The 12,514-nt window shown below is 40.3% G+C and overlaps 1 protein-coding gene across 3 annotated transcripts in view; it reads right to left on the bottom strand.

Annotated features, from left to right (window-relative positions):
* LOC128685119 (polyamine-transporting ATPase 13A2) overlaps window positions 1-12,514 on the bottom strand; it is a 212,362-nt gene that overhangs the window by 46,821 nt on the left and 153,027 nt on the right. The window lies entirely within an intron of this gene.

A 12,514-nucleotide genomic window follows, 5' to 3' on the forward strand; every position in this document is an offset into this window, starting at 1 on the left:
ATTTTTTGCATAATATCCTAAATGTAGAACATATAAATGTATAATATAATAAGTGTGTATTAAAATGTGATGCTACTTGGACGCTTCGAGAAATTTCAAGCGACGGGGGCGTAGAAAATCTGAGAAGTGACACAGGGGGAGACACCATATTGAATTTAATGTGTGAGCACTGGACGGAGGTGTGCAATGTGGTCAGGCATTCTCGAAGGTCAATGGGGGTTTTTTGGCCTGAATTTGTAATTAGGAACCCATGATATTATTGTCCCCTGCTGAAGAATCGGTATAGAAAATTTGCAGGACCTCAAGAATTGTGTATGGATGGCAGAAAATAAGGGATGAGAACACCACTCACAGGGAAGTGCACCATTAGTCCTTGCATTTAGATCTCTAGCTGGCCAGTGTAGGGTCTAGGTGTTAGGCAAGTGTTGTGGTGTGATCCATCTACAGTAATTAACCCTTTCAGGGTCCAAAGACCAAATTTCAAAGTGTGCACCAGTGTCCAAGAATTTTCAAAAATAATTTTTTTTATTTTTTTCTTATGAAATGGTAGAGAATCTTTTTCTGAAGGTAATAAAACAAAAGGTACGAAATTTGGTGGAAAACTGACGAAATTATGCTCTCGCGAATTTTGATATGTCAGCGATATTTACGCATCGGCGATTTTGCCGACTTTGACTCCCATTTTAGGCCAATTACATTATTCCATTAGACCAAATTCTTAGTTATTTCAGTAGTGTTACTTCTATTCTATCGATTGATCACAAGAAATCGCTAAATCTACTGTTTCAACTACAAAATGTAATCAGAAATTGGTAATTTGGCCAATTTAGTGCAAAGTTCAAAATATTCCAATTTCAAAATAGGGTCCAGAATAGACAATGCAGGCATTCCTGGAACTAAACCAACATTTCCTCTGTTCATTAGTTATGTTTTCAGGCTTTACAAATGAATTCCATTTTGATATTTTATTCACATAATGAATTTTTATTCAAACCAAAAAATAGAAGATTTCCTGTTATGCAATATTGTAATACAGTGGACCCCCGCATACCGTACACATCGCATACCATACAATCCGCATACCGATCGCTTTGATCGCAAAAATTTAGCCTCGCATACCGCCCAAAAACCCGCTCACCGCCCTTCGTCCGAGACGCGTCCAATGTGCGGCCTGAGCCACGCTCACATGTTCCGCTGGTGGCATTGTTTACCAGCCAGCCTCCGCGGTAACATCCAAGCATACAATCGGAACATTTCGTATTATTACAGTGTTTTTGGTGATTTTTTCTGGAAAATAAGTGACCATGGGCCCCAAGAAAGCTTCTAGTGCCAACCCTACAGCAATAAGGGTGAGAATTACTATAGAGATGAAGAAAAAGATCATTGATAAGTATGAAAGTGGAGTGCGTGTCTCCGAGCTGGCCAGGTTGTATAATAAACCCCGATCAACCATTGCTACTATTGGTGGTACAGCTGCTGCTGTACCACCGTCAGCTGCTGCTGCACTGTCAGCTGCTGCTGCACTGTCAGCTGCTGCTGCTGTTGTACCACCGTCAGCTGCTGCTGCTGCTGTAGCATTGTCTGCTGCTGCTGTAGCATCGTCTGCTGCTGCTGTAGCATCGTCTGCTGCGGCTGTAGCATCGTCTGTTGCTGCTGTAGCATCGTCTGCTGCTGCTGTAGCATCGTCTGCTGCTGCTGTAGCATCGTCTGCTGCTGCTGTAGCATCGTCTGCTGCTGCTGTAGCATCGTCTGCTGCTGCTGTAGCATCGTCTGCTGCTGCTGTAGCATCGTCTGTTGCTACTGTAGCATCGTCTGCTGCTGCTGTAGCATCGTCTGTTGCTGCTGTAGCATCGTCTGTTGCTGCTGTACCACCGTCAGCTGCTGCCCCTGCTGTAGCACCGTTGTTGGTGTGGCTTATTGAGAATACCAAGAAACAATTAACCCCAGAGGATTTGCCACCCAGGATAACCCAAAAAAGTCAGTGTCATCGAAGACTGTCTAACTTATTTCCATTGGGGTCCTTAATCTTGTCTCCCAGGATGCAACCCACACCAGTCGACTAACACCCAGGTGAACAGGGAAAAATGCCTGGAACTAGTGCTCATATTGGTGAATTTAAAGCCAGCAAAGGTTGGTTTGAGAGATTTAAGAATCGTAGTGGCATACACAGTGTGATAAGGCCTGTTCTGGAAGAAAATGCCAAACAGGACCTACAGTACTCAGGAGGAAAAGGCACTCCCAGGACACAGTGTCTCATCAGTCATTGCTGCATCTTCAATAAAGGTAAGTGTCATTTATTCTTCATTTAGTAGAGTAGTACATGCACAATATATATTGTGCATGTACTACTCTACTATTGTGCATGTATCCTTCTCTTTGTGTGTAGGAAAATGTATATTTCATGTGGTAAAAATTTTTTTTTCATACTTTTGGGTGTCTTGCACGGATTAATTTGATTTCCATTATTTCTTATGGGGAAAATTCATTCGCATACCGAACATTTCGCATAACAATCAGCCCTCTTGCACGGATTAAGGTCGCTATGCGGGGGTCCACTGTAATTGTATAAATAATATCACCACATTTGTGAACATATATTAGACCCACTAGCTGGCGTGTATTAGATGTGTGAGGTCATTTGTTTACTCTTGAACATCGACAAAAATTTAACATATTCACTACTTTGAACTCAATTTCAAGCCATTTCCAATAATAAAACCAATCAAAATCATCTCTATTTCTGTAATATATCTTCTATTCTATCAAATGAGACCAAGAAATCGCAAATATAGCCATAAAAAACATACATACAAAAAAAAAAAAAAACACTAAAAATTCGCTGTTTTAATCGAAAATTATGGTCTAAGTTTTTTCTCATCTCTATTTCTGTAATATATCTTCTATTCCATCAAATGAGACCAAGAAATCGCAAATACAGCCATAAAAAACATACATACAAAAAAAAAAAAAAACACTAAAAATTCGCTGTTTTAATCGAAAATTATGGTCTAAGTTTTTTTTTCTCATTTTCCACTGTGTGTTGCAGGATCTGTTTTATGTGGTGCACACATACCACATAGATGTATTCTCTCATATCTAGACCCAAATTTACTTCTCACAGCTTATCAGAGTGAGCTGAGCTCATGACGTAGATCTACGGTTTGGACCCTCAACATAAAGCCGTAGATCTACGGCACGGACCCTGTAAGGGTTAAATGGTAAGTGTTAAAACCAATTATATTTTGTGTACCCAGCAAGCCAAATCACATACAATCCACAACTTCAATTTACCAGAGTAGCTGGTGAGAGTGATAGGGGGTGGGCAACAAGGTAGTTACAGTTCAGTGACCTGCTGTGACTCAAGTCCCACTTTCTTCACCAAAATTGCTTGCAGTTAATAATTCAGGTAATGCCCTGTAAGCCTCCTGCAGGTAATTTGCTCACATAATTTTCAAAACCCCAAATGTACTAATCCTGTGAACGTTTTTTTGGGGGGCCCTAGTTTCCAGTTTTTTTGTATGTATTCATGTGCTGTGTGCAACATTTAAGACATTAACCCTTTCAGGGTCCGTCCCATAGATCTATGGCTTCACGTTGAGTGTCCAAACCATAGATCTACGCCAAAATTCTTGAGCCGTCAAATTTAGCGCGAAAACGCTCATAGGCCTACATGTGAGAGAACGGGTCTGTGTGGTGGGTGTGCGCCATAAACAAAAAATCTAGGCGCCCACATAGCATTGTGGGAACGCCGGCTCAGTTACCCTTGTTCACCATGCCTCGTCGCAAGGCAGCTCTCACTCTATTCAATTCAATTCAATGTGGGGTTTACAGGTTTTGGGTATTGTGTGGTTTACATGTTATAAAATACTAATTACAGAGGGGGCCACTAGGACACCTAGCATGGCTAGGCATTTTGGGCAGACTTAGATTAATTCTTAACATTAAATCCTTACAGATTATGGTATTAAGGCTAAGTGACTACATCATAATTTGTGAGTTTAGCTATGTGAATGCTTTTGTTTTGGCACAATACAAAGTGTCTATATTGGAGTATCATAGGCAAACTTATGACTAGTTAGGATTTATTATTTTAAGATTAAGATTAGTATTTCTGGGTTTATAGTCAGTGGGTGAGTGAGTGTAATTGCGAACCACCAGGTGGTTATCATGTAGTTAGTTGTCGGGGTGTATCAGGGAGATAAGATGTTTTCTAACTGTAGTTTTGAAAGTGATGAATGTGTCTGCAGTTCTAGAGTTTTCAGGTAGGGTGTTCCAGATTTTAGGTCCTTTGAAATACATTGAATTTTTGTAAAGGTTTAGTCAAACACGGGGAATGTCATAGAGATGTTTGTGTCTGGTGTTATGCCTGTGGATCCTGTCACAACTATCAAGAAAGCATTTTAGGTCAAGGTTAATAATGGAATTTAAGGTCCTATAGATATAGACTGCACAGTAGTAAGTGTGGATGTTCTGAACAGGGAGTAAGTTTAGATCTATGAAGAGTGGGGGGGTGTGTTGCCAGGGATGGGACTTAGTGATTATTTTTACTGCAGCTTTTTGTTTGGTTATTATTGGCTTTAGGTGTGTTGCTGCAGTTGAACCCCAAGCACAGATAGCACAGGTGAGGTATGGATATATAAGTGAATGGTATAGTGTGAGAAGGGCAGTTTGCGGCACGTAGTATCGTATCTTGGAGAGGATCCCCACCGTTTTGGATACTTTTTTTTGTTATGTGTTGGATATGGGTGCTGAAATTTAGGTTGTTTAGGTTTGTTGGGACTCTCCTGTTCCTATCTGATAGTTCTGACAGTGATGGAAGTGGAAATGAAGATGAATTCTTGGCTTTGATCAGTTAGTGATCGAAAGGAATGACCAGGATATCGATAATAGTGCAGAAAACCCTGACGATCCTCAACCTTCTACCTCTGGTGTGGGCACTCATCAATCACGGTCGGTTGTACCTCAATGCAAGAGAAAACTATTATTTTCGCGTGGCCAGGCCTCTGACTTCAGTAATGATGATGATAGTGACGTGGATTGTGATTTTATTGCTCTTGACGATCATTCGAGTAGTGATAGTGAGGAATCATATTCACCAGTGAAGCGTCGGTATGTACACCACCGCATGCACTAGGGTAGTGTACCCTATGCTGTGCCCAGGGGATGGAGTACATCCCGTGGCCCTACACCAGGTATAGATAGTGATAGTGAGGATGATGTGGCTACACTTGGCGTGGATAGACCACAGGCATCAGTAGATGGTGGTAGCGGTGATGGTAGTGCTATGGCCATGTGTGACTCACCAGCCCAGGCTGGGACCCACGCTGCTGACTCCGCAGCGGACAAAGGACAAAGCGGAGCGTCAGCCACCAGCCCACCACAACCACAACTACCCGCACAACCAGCCTATGATGTCCAGTATCCACCAGCAAACCGTATCTGGTATTGGCAGCAAAATCCCAATTTTGTTCCCAAGCTCCACCACTTTGATGACTCTGAAAGTGGAATTCTACCAACTTGTCCCCTTGGAAACACTGCAAATGAACTGGAATTCTTTGACCAGCCATTGATGGAAACTATTGTCAGGGAAAGTAATAAGTATTTTGAGTACACCATGGCAAATACGATCATATCACCACAGTCAAGACTACACCGGTGGAAAGAGACGACTGTTGCAGAAATGTATTTGCTTTTTGCAACAATAATGCTTATGCCTCATGTCTAAAAGCATAATATAAAAGCATACTGGTCCACAGATCGGCTAATTTCTACCCCGGTCTTCAGTGAAATCATCCCAGTGAACAGGTATGTTACGTATGTTGCATTTCTCTGACAAAACCAGGCCTGACAGAAGTGACAGGTTATACAAGATTAGAAATGTTTTTATGTATCTCAAACAAAAGTTCAGCATGTACTTTTATCCATTCAAGAATCTTGTAATTGACGAGTCTTTGATTTTGTTCAAAGGTAGGCTGTCATTCAAGCAGTATATACCGAGCAAGAGGAAACGCTTTGGTATAAAACTGTTTGTACTCTGTGACTGTGACAGTGGCCTGGTATTGGATATTGTTGTATACACAGGAAGTAAAATATTGAAAGATACCAAGATGTTATTGGGTATCTCAGGTGACGTAGTGAGAAGCATGATGGCACCTTATCTTGGTAAGGGGCATACATTATATGTATACCGATAACTGGTACACAAGCCCATTACGCAGTGATTTCTTGCGAGTGAACAAGACAGATGTGTGTGGCACAGTGCGTTCTAATCATAAACATATGCCCAGGCTCAACGCAGGTGCTCGTGGTGATGACGTGCAGGTGTTTACTGCCAGTGACATCATGGCATTATGGTGGCATGACAAACGAGATGTCACATTGTTGACAACCATTCACCGTAATGAAATGCAAGACAGTGGCAAAGTTGATCGAGTGACTAATGAACGTATTCAAAAACCAGTGACAGTGATTGATTATACACAAAACATGTGCTTGGTTGACAAATGTGACATGCAGATTGGCTTTGTTGATTGTGTTCGTAAAAGTTACAAGTGGTGCATGAAACTTTTCTTCCATCTCATGGACATTTCAATGCTCAATGCATATAATATGTACCAAATGAAGACTGGCAACAGACCACCGTATGGTGAATTTTGTTTGTCTGTTGTCAGACAACTCATAATGAAGTACCAGGTAACAACACCTGCTATACAAGGTCCTCGAACTCCTCAGGATATACCCAAGCGTTTGAGGAGGGAAGGTGATCATTTCATAATACAGCTTCCTTCAACTCAGAAGAAATTTGCTCAGAAGAGATGCATCGTCTGTGCACAAACAAAACGACGGCAACAAGACACAAAGACACTCGGTTTATGTGTGAGGAATGTAAGGTACTTCTGTGCATGGTGCCTTGTTTCAAGGAGTTCCACAAGCTCCAACAGTTCTAAAACCATGTCCAGTGATTGTAAATATGTAAATATATGATAGAACATTAGTATTATACAAGATTTGTGCATGTTTATTGTAATAAACAACAGTGGTAAACAATAATATGATAACTTTAGTGCGGTTATTGTGTTCAATACAGTGAGTTTATATATATACATTATTGGTCTCTCAGGCCCCAAATGTTAGTAGGAAAAGAAAAAAATTAGAAAAGAAAAAATACAAAAAACGGTAAATAAAGTAATGTGCGTATGTGGAAATCATCGCTGTTGCCACCACTACGTCATTTGGGGTCAACTTCTCTGCACTGTATCTCGGCAAGTACTGATCAGAATTTTTTTTTTTGTCTTATTACCTTCACAAAAATATACTCTTTAATTCTGTAAGTTTTTTTTTTTTTTTTTTTTTTTTTCTCAAAATTTCTTGGACACTGGAGCACCACTTCAGATTTTGGCCTTGGACCCTGAAGGGGTTAAGGAAACATTTTGCTCACTAGAGGTTTTGATAATGCTATAGAGTTTACTGAAATCAGATGTCATGTAGTAGAGAGGTCAGGTAAAACAGAGACAAGTCAGGTAAGTGGAGAGAGGTCAGGTGGAGCAGCAAGTGGTTATGTCAGGTGTTGTAATGCATGATGCTCAGGGGCGGGGCCATGTTGTCACCTAACTGTTAAAGAAAAATTCTCATGAGTACATCAGAGATGCTGAATCCATCAGAGTTTTGCACACCTGTATTAGATACAGCTATCATGACTGTTTCTAGACAACATCACCTCTGTACTCTAATATTAGCAAAGTAGCCCATGGCCTGGTGGCAAAAGCTTTTGCTTCACACTGTGAGGGTCCGTGTTCGATTCCCGGGAAGGGTTGAAATACTGGGCATGTTTCCTTACAACGGTTGTCTGTGTTCACCCATCAATAGAATATGGGTACCTGGGTGTTAGTCAGCTGGTGTGGATCGCATCTCGGGACAAAATTGACCTAATTTGCCTGAAATATGTACTCCATATGAGAAATTACCTGCATGAGTTTTACAGGATATTACCTGAATTATTATGTGCAAGTAATTTGGGCGTGGTAAGTGTGATTTTGTCACAGTAGGTCACAGAACTGTCACTCCCTTGATGCCCACTTCATCATCACTCTCACAAAAATCTAGTCCTAATATTAACTAAATAAATAAATACAATATTAAACATTAATACCAATAATGGTAAATTATAAAATAATGTGGACTGTATATGATTTGGCTTGCTGGGTGCACAGAATATAATTATTGTATATAAGTTATAATGGTGTTATTAGAAAAGAAATTTTTATTACCACTTACCATTTAATTACTGCAGATGAATCACACCACAATGCCTGCCTAACAAATAGAATCCTACACTGGCCAGCGAGAAATCTAAATGAAAAGACTAATGGCACACTTCCCTGTGTGAGTGATGATGTAGTCTTCCATCATCCACACATAATTCTGGAGGTCCTGCAAATTTCCTGTCCCAATTCTTCAACAGGGGACATAAATATGGGTTCATATTACAAATTCATGATGAAACACCCCAATTTGGCCTCGATGACACTGGATTATTAGCTGAATTTTCCACGACAACCAGTGCTCGCAAATTACAAATGGCGTCCTCTCTTCCTGTCTATATTACTCTCCAGCCACTGCACACCTTCCTTCACACAAAATTTCTTGAAAGGTCAAATCAGCATTATATTTTAATATGCAATTATTATATTATTCAAATTTACACATGCTGAATTTAGGAAAATTCTAATTTTTCACACTCTGCATAACAAGCAGCTTTCTAGCTTTCTAGTATTATGCCATTGATGTCAGCTAGGCTTGTATACCTTGTACATGTTCTTGTAGAAATACAGATATTATTATTATTATTATACATCCCAATTCATGAAATGCACAAGAACAAAAGTTTGTTTCTTTCAGTGTAGAGAAGATATGCATTCATAAGCATTGTTTTATCTACAAATGGAAGACTTCCACTTTTTACATCCATCTATGTGACATGTTGCTCTAGTTCTTCCATGGCACACTCCATTTCTGTGCACAAAAGCTTCATGGTGTTCTCTTCAGACACTCCTACTTTACTTTCACTTTTCTTCAGTCGGTCATCCTGGAAAGGGCTCCTCTGCCCCCACTACAATGATGGAGTTTTAAGCTGATGTGTGTCTACTAGCTTGAACCTAAAATGTGATGCATGTATTTCCTCCAGGTATGCCACCCATCAGAAGGTTGCTAAACCACCAAAGAGCTCTTCCTGCCCATTTCCTGATACTACCCTTTCACTGCAGCTTTCTTCTGTATCTAAATTTGCACCTGTGTCTTCCTTGATACAAACAAAGCCTTCTCTAGAACAAATGCCCAGGACAAAACCCCCATAGACAAAACTCCTACAGAAAAAATCTGAAGTAAGACAAAAAAAAAAACCTGATTTCGATGATGTTAGGTTTGGTTTAATTAGGTTAGGTTAAGGTTTAACGTACCTTGGGTTAGGTTAAGGCTTAACGTACCTTGGGTTAGGTTAAGCCTTAGTTTTGTTTGCTATGGGGTTTTATCTTAGGGGAGGGGATTATCTCGGGGGAGGGATATGTCCTAGACTAGAACAATCTTCCTTAACCCTTTGAGGGTCCAGAGGCCAAATCTCAAGAGTGACAGCCACGGTCCAAGAATTTTCTTAAAAAATTTTTGTTATTTTTCTTATGAAATGGTACAGAATCTTTTCCTGAAGGTAATAAAACAAAAAGTACGGAATTTGATGGAAAATTGACGAAATTATGCTCTCGCGAGTTTTGCTGCGTCAGCAATATTTATGCATCGACGATTTTGTTGATTTTGACTCCAATTTTAGGCCAATTACATTATTCTGGTTGACCAAATTCTTAGCTATTTCACTAGTATTACTTCTATTTTATCGATTAAGCATAAGAAATCGCCCAATCAACTGTTTCAACTACCCAATAAAATGATTGGAAACTGGTAATTTGGTCAATTTAACACAAAGTTCAAAATATTCCAGTTTCAAAATAGGGTCCAGAATAAACAATGCAGGCATTTCTGGCACTAAAATAACATTTCCTCTGTTTATTAGTTATGTTTTCAGGCTTTACAAATGAATTCCATTTTGATTTTTTATTCACATTATGAATTTTTATTACACCAAAATATAGATTTACTGTTATGTAATATTGTAATAATTGTGTAAATAATATCAGCACATTCGTGAACATACATGTATATTAGACCCACCAGCCGCTGTGTATTAGACGCGTGATGTCATTTGTTTATTCTTGAACATCGGCAAAAATTGAACATGTCCGCTACTTTGAGCTCAGTTTCAAGCCATTTTCAGTACTAAAACCAATCACAATCATCTCTTTTTCTATAATATATCTTCCATTCTATCAATTGAGACCAAGATATCGTAAATACAACTGTAAAAAAACACGAAAAAACACTGCAAAGTTGCTGTTTTAATTGAAAATACAGTCAGTTTTTTTCTCATTATGCACTGCGTGCTGCAATATTTGTTTTATGTGGTGCACACTTACCACATAGATGAATTCTCTCATACCTAGGCCCAAATGTACCGCTTACAGCTTATCTGAGTGAGCTGAGCTCAAGCCGTAGTACTACGGCTTGGACTCAGGCTTCAAAGCCATAGAACTATGGGACAGACCCTCAAAGGGTTAACTGTGTGCCTTGCATGTGCTGTGACTGATTCTTAAATATAGAGAAAACTAACTATATACAGTGGTCCCTCAATAATCGTCCGGCCTGAAAGTCGTCCATTTCGGAAATAGTCCTGTTTTTCGTCAAAATATTGGCTCGGAAATGGTCCGGTAACTCGCTAATAGTCCTTCGTTCCGGACGCGTACGCACGGTCTGAGCGGCCTCGAGCCGCCTCGGCCTTTCCTTCCCAGCCAGTGTGCCATTGTTTACCAGTGAGCGGCAGTCCCCTCATGTGCTCCAGTGAAATATTTCATAATATTTCATTTATTTTAGTGCTTTCAAGTTGTTTAAGTGCTAAATAAGCTACCATGGCTCCAAAGAAAGCTCCTAGTGCCAAGCCTTTGGTAAAGAAGGTGAGAAATATGATTGAATTTAAGAAAAACATCATTGAACAATATGATAGTGGCATACGTGTGGGTGAACTGGCCAGGATGTATAACAAATCCCGTACAACCATATCTTCCATCATAGCCAAGAAAAAGGAAATCAAGGACGCTGTTGTTGCAAAGGGGGTAAATATGCTGACAAAAATGAGATCACCAGTACTCGAAGATGTTGAGAAGTTATTATTGGTGTGGATAAATGAGAAACAATTAGCAGGAGACAGTCTTATGACGTCACTTATTTGTGAAAAGGCTAGGCAGTTGCATGACGATTTGGTAAAGAAATTGCCTGCAACTAGTGATGATGTGAGTGAATTTAAGGCTAGCAAAGGCTGGTGTGAGAGATTTAAGAAGCGTACTGGCATACACAGTGTGGTAAGGCATAGTGAGGCTGCCAGTTCGGACCACAAGGCGGCTGAAAAATATGTGCATGAATTCCAGGAGTACATAAACAGTGAAGGACTGAAACCTGAAGAAGTGTTCAATTGTGACGAAACAGGCCTCTTTTGGAAGAAAATGCCAAAGAGGACCTTCATTACACAAGAGGAAAAGGCAATGCCAGGACACAAGCCTATGAAAGACAGGCTGACGCTAATGTTCTGTGCTAATGCTAGTGGGGATTTCAAAGTGAAGCCGTTACTAGTGTACCATTCTGAAAATCCCAGAGTGTCCAAGAAAAACAATGTTATGAAGAGTAAATTGTGTGTGTTTTGGAAATCTAATAGTAAGGCATGGGTCACGAGGGAAATTTTTGTAGAGTGGTTCAATGAAGGGTTTGGCCCTAGTGTGAAGAATTACCTCCTGGAAAAGAAATTGGATCTCAAGTGCCTCCTAGTAATGGACAATGCACCTGCTCATCCTCCAAACTTAGATGACCTAATTCTGAAGGAGTTTGGGTTCATCACAGTAAAGTTCTTGCCCCGAATACCACTCCTCTCCTCCAACCCATGGACCAGCAGGTCATTGCAAACTTTAAAAAACTCTACACCAAAGCAATGTTTGAAAGGTGCTTGAATGTGACCTCAAGACACTCACTTGACACTACGAGATTTTTGGAAAGAACATTTCAGTATTCTCCATTGTGTAAGCCTTATAGGTAAGGCTTGGGAGGGAGTGACTACCAGGACTTTGAACTCTGCTTGGAGAAAATTGTGGCCAGATTGTGTCTGACCCTGATGAGCCTATGTCAGTTGTTAAATCCATTGTGGCACTGGGGGCTTCCATGGGGTTGGATGTGAGTTTGGAGGATGTGGAAGAGTTGGTGGAGGACCACAACAAAGAGCTAACCACTGAGGAGCTGCAAGAGCTTCAGCAGGAACAGCAACAGATGGCAGCTCTGAATCTTGCTGCAGAGGAGGAGGAAGAGAGATGGAAGAAAGTGCCTTCTTCAGAAATTAAGGAGATTTTTGAATGGGGTAGGATGGAAAGAT

This window comes from Cherax quadricarinatus, chromosome 5, assembly GCF_038502225.1.
Source record: "Cherax quadricarinatus isolate ZL_2023a chromosome 5, ASM3850222v1, whole genome shotgun sequence".
NCBI lineage: Eukaryota > Metazoa > Arthropoda > Malacostraca > Decapoda > Parastacidae > Cherax > Cherax quadricarinatus.